Consider the following 5,436-nt stretch of genomic DNA (forward strand, 5'->3'; position numbering starts at 1 on the left):
CTTAACTGGTATTAATAACAATTGTTAGAAATACTGATTCAGCCCCCCTTGATATTGGATTGAGATGTCGAAGTCTGGTGGGGGTGTAAGGATTTCAATTCCTGGGGCTATACACCTTAATGAATGTGGAGGGAGTGGGTCAGCCTTGCGATATGCCCAAACTCATTGAGTACTGGGACCGGATGCCTTCTTTGGGGTAGATGAGGTCTAATCCTTGGCACAAGCCTTGGTGCTAGCCATTGGCTATGGTATAAACCGATGAGGCTTATGCCTGGTTCTGAAAATTGGGAAAATGGACAGAAATTCCTTGGGATCTCACTGGTGTTGTGGAAACTTTCGATGCATGTTGGTTATACTAGTTTAGCAGAGGGTCTAGGGCAAACGTGAAGTAATAAATAACTAAATAAAATAAAATGTTAAATGATTCAACTTAACTTCAGGACGAAGTTCCTTAAAGATGGGAGTATATAATGCCCCCCAATCATAATAATAATAATAATAAATAATATAATATAATATAAGATAGCAATAAAATATAAATAAATAAATAATAAACAATAAAGGAAATATAATAATAGTAAAATAAATAGTAAACAATAAAGAAAAGAAAATAATAGTAAATAATAATAAATAATGGAGAGAATATAATAATAAATAAATAAATAAAATAGTAAATAATGCACTCGAGTTCTATATATATATATATATATATATATATATATATAAGTAAACTATAAAAATAGTAAGAATAAATAAAGTTAACAAAAAAGTAAAAATGAATAAAATTAGAAAGAGTTAAATTATGAGAAATATTAAATTAAGTAAAACTTAAAATAAAGAAATGAAAGTTGGCATGTTGACACATGGTATGTGTGCATGTGGATCCATTTCCATTTTTTGTTTTATTTAATGGACGATAAGGAGGATGAGATTCATTCATTTATTCATCCATTCTCTTGGAAGATAAGTGTTGTGAGAGAAATGATTCTCTCGAAATAGTACGTTGATTGAGGACTCGGATGTAGCCAATTGTAGAAAGATTATGTGCAGTTGAGCCTACGTTTGGGTGGAAAGTCGTCCCCAAATTTTTTTTTGTGGTTAGCAGGATTCAAATAGCGTTCAACCCTGGAGTCACAAGTAAGAAATATCATCGCTACAAGTAAGTCAACTCTACTCGTGTTTTGAGAAATACCATGCTAATTAGTTGAATAGTTGTGTGTTGATTATAAATTGCATAATTGATCTAATTAATTGTATATTTAAATTGTTGGTTGTTACAACACAACAATAAGTCTCCCCTATTTACACATCAACCATGACGAGGAAAACAAGCCATAATGTGCAAATCAACTCAATAAAAGCATAATAAAGACTTTCAATGCTTAATAAATCTACACAAAAATAGTATATGCAGGACAAATTTCAGCTTTGAAACTTCATTATTAGAATCATTAACTACAAATTAATTGAGTGTAAACATAACACCTTTCAAATATTGACCTGAATGGACAGAAATCTACCTTATTCTAGCAAATCCCAAAACTTTTTTTTCGGGTTAGACGCTTGTTATGTAAAGGGGACAAGTGGAATGCGAAGTAAACCACATGTCAATGCACTCAGCATGAAAAGTATGTTTGTGATTAGGCAGAAGCTAGCCTTTCTCATTCTCCTCCAACTTTAAGAGAAAGACAGTGCACTCCAGCTCATCTATGAAATTTTGTGATCTATACACAAACACAGGGAGAGACTTTAACACTGCAAAATCCAACTTCACATTTTGCGGGCTTCTCAATTCTTAACTTGTAAAATGAAACTCACAACGCCTAGAAGTTGATCTATCTCGGGAGAGTTTAGCAGGTTGCAAAAAATAGTAGTGAAGGTGTGTGTATCTTCCCATTGAATGCAACAACTGTGAAAAACATCAGTTGAGCAGTTAAATTTGAATGTGTTTGGGTGCATTTTCAAATTCAATTTTGGTATTCAACCCAGCATGTATTAATGTGTATACATTGTATATCGTATATCGTATCATTTTGCAAGGTCGCATTCGGTTGGTGACAATGGAAATTAAGATCAAGCAGAGGTAGTAAGATGGTGGGCCATAAGCATTCGTCTCGAGGCTCGTTCTTATAGTGACTCTCTGCCACACCCTTCAAGCATTTCAATTAATTATCATAGATGCCCTATAAATAGAATGCATAACATGTCATTGCATGTCATACTAGCATGCACGAAGCCAATAATTGATTTAGTGCATGTTAAATCATCTTTGCCCATATTCATTGGACTATGATTTCAATGTCTCTATCCACATTCCAATTTTATTTGCAATTCTAATATGCACACCTAGAGAAAGTTGTAAAAAATTTACTAGTGTAATGTGCATTATGCAAATGTTGTATTACATTTAATTTCACTCTCATGAGACAAGCTTTAACTCCTCATCATGGGTTTTCTCTCCATTAGTATGGGAACAACAATGAAATAGGATCAACATCAATTATCACATGCCTACATGGAGGACAGATTTGAAGAAAGTGAGAAATGATATCTTCATCTTGAGTAAAATAAGAGGGAAGAATCAAAGATGAAGATGACCATGAAAGGCTACAATTCATATTTAAAGATATTCCCATCTCAAAAGTGGTAAATCTACAGCAAGAGGATGTGATCTTGAGGATAGAAAGTTAAACAACTTACTTCAATGGAAGATCAATGTGTGAATGTTGAAATAGAAGCATTAGCCCATCCTATGCTAGAAATTAAATTGGATTCTCCCTTAGAAAATGATAATATCTAAAATATCAACCCTCAAACTTCTCTATAATTAGGATTCAAGAAAGTTTTTTATTCTTCTCATAATATTATTTACTAAAATATAAATCTTCATAATTTTAATTTCTTTATGACAATGAATTAAAACAATGTTAAATTCATTGTAAATGGCATTCTTACATATCACACTTCTCTAATTCACTACAAATTAATAAATCTACTACAAGTATTTAACTCTCTTTCATTATATATATACGGGGAATGTGTATTTTTTTTTTATATAACTTCCTACAAAATTGTTAAATCAATTCTTCCTTATGTAATAAACCGGTTTAAAAACTTATTAACCAAAGTAAAAATTATCAATTATTATAATAAATTATTTGTTTAATGCTCAAAGCTATTAAAACAAATCCAGAAATATAATACCAACCCCTAAAACCCAAAAAAAATAAAACCTCTTAATCGATATAAAAATCATCTACTATTATAATATATCATTTACTCAATCCTCAATAATATTAAAAGAAATCCTCCAACAACTATTAGAATTTATTTTTCAATAATGATTTAAATTCTAATCTCTTATTTTTAATTTAATATAATTTTATGAAATTTTAAAAATAACATTAATTTATATTAATTTAAAATTTTGAATTTCATATATTATATTGAATTTTTTTAGAAATTAATATTAACATGATCAAAGCATAAACCATCTCGCAAAATTAAATTAAGTCAACTTTTTTAAACAAAATGAATTAATACATTAATTTTATCAAATGCATCACTTCGATACTACCCTTTAAAATAAATTATTATTCTTATTTATTATTTATATAATATTATAAGCTAATCCATATATAAGATCTCAGCATTTCATAACCGTTATTTGTTTAAAAATGATTTATAAATCAATCAACTTTGAAACTTGATTTATTATGAATCAATGAGGAAATTCTATCTCATTGTTCTTATCTTGGACGCCGTTGATAGATAGATATATCACACTACTATTATATTATAATGATGTATAATTCTGGTGCTTAAGAGGATTTAATGATAATTTCTTTATCCGAGTTCCAGTTTCAGACACAACCATGTTAAATAATCTTGATAAAAAATTCTATGTACGACTGTGCCGCACTTCTTCAGTACTGGAAAAAAAATATGTTAAAGTTGTTATTGTTGAAAGGTAAGACTAAGCAGATGATACTCAATGGTATCAGCGTAAACACCTGCCAATTGAATTGAACGCTATAAATTTGATCTAAAACAACACCTGCAAATGACGTCTATTGTGTTACTCAACAAAAGAAAAATGTTGGAGTGACATGATATAAACAAAATGATATCCGTCAAGAACGCGATTCGAACCCGTAGCCTTTGGAATAAATACCTGAACATTGGCACCTTAGAGTAACTCGGCCATTGTTTAGACATTTGTTCTGAGTGAGGGAGCCTCCCCTGAGACTGGTGGTAGTGGGCGTTGGAGGCAAGCAAAGGGCAAGTTTTATTTGTTGTATGCAATTCAATTGAGATGGGTCACCTTCCCCATAAAAGGAATTTCCTTCATAAGAAGAATTCGAATATATATTCAGTAAGGATTTTGAAATGCTAGACACTCTAATCAGTTCTGTCGTGTATTCCCGCCTGTCACGCGGGTGACCCGGGTTCGATCCCCGGCAACGGCGCTCTTTTGCTTTAAACCAGACTGACACAGTCACTCACTACGGCCACACTCTCTTACGTCATAGATGGTTTTCCTCTAATTTTGCCATTCACGTTGTTGATTACGGGTCACTAAATATGTCGTCGGTTGAGCAGACATTCTGGTGTTGGCCACTACGGCCACACTCTCTTCCGCCATAGATGGTTTTCCTCTAATTTTGCCATTCACGTTGTTGATTACGGGTCACTAAATATGTCGTCGGTTGAGCAGACATTCTGGTGTTGGCCACTACGGCCACACTCTCTTCCGCCATGGATGGTTTTCCTCTAATTTTGCCATTCACGTTGTTGATTACGGGTCACTAAATGTGTCGTCGGTTGAGCAGACATTCTGGTGTTGGCCTGTATGAAAATCATTTGACAAAGGGGATGTAGCTCAGATGGTAGAGCGCTCGCTTAGCATGCGAGAGGTACGGGGATCGATACCCCGCATCTCCATTCCTACAACGTTTGTGTTGCACACAGATTTCAATTTTGCCATTTTCTCGAACAAATCTTGCCATTTTCTCTCTTTCTGCATCTCTGGATATTAAACGAACAAATCTTGCCATTTTCTCTCTTCTGAATCTCTGGATATTAAACGTAACAGGCATAGTTACTTTAATCAAATTTTGCCATTTTCTCTCTTCTGCATCTCTGGATATTAAACGTAACAGGCACAGTCACTTTAGTCAAATTTTAAGTGAAATAGAAAAATATCAATTAACTAAAACTATCGGAAGAATGTGAAAATATTAATAATAATTAAAATTACTAAATTGATTAGAAATTGGGAATTTCGATGGTTGCAAAATTGTTTCTCAATTCAAGCCAACCACATTGAACAATACAACCACATTTAAAGGCAATTTTTTATTTTGTCAAAAATGATATATATTTTTCTTAACAATTTTATATTTTATCAAAAATTTATATTTTTTCTGAGCAACT

General features: G+C 32.3%; 1 non-coding gene across 1 annotated transcript; it reads left to right on the top strand.

Moving 5' to 3' along the window:
- The first annotated feature begins 4,871 nt into the window (after nt 1-4,871).
- On the top strand, nt 4,872-4,944 carry TRNAA-AGC (transfer RNA alanine (anticodon AGC)). Its single transcript has one exon. It is a non-coding gene; the product is annotated as a tRNA-Ala (tRNA).
- Nucleotides 4,945-5,436: the final 492 nt, after the last annotated feature.

The sequence above is a fragment of the Pinus tabuliformis genome, chromosome 3_1 (assembly GCF_031772625.1).
Source record: "Pinus tabuliformis cultivar Carrire ecotype Pingquan chromosome 3_1, CPIR1, whole genome shotgun sequence".
In the NCBI taxonomy this organism is placed as follows: Eukaryota; Viridiplantae; Streptophyta; class Pinopsida; order Pinales; family Pinaceae; genus Pinus; species Pinus tabuliformis.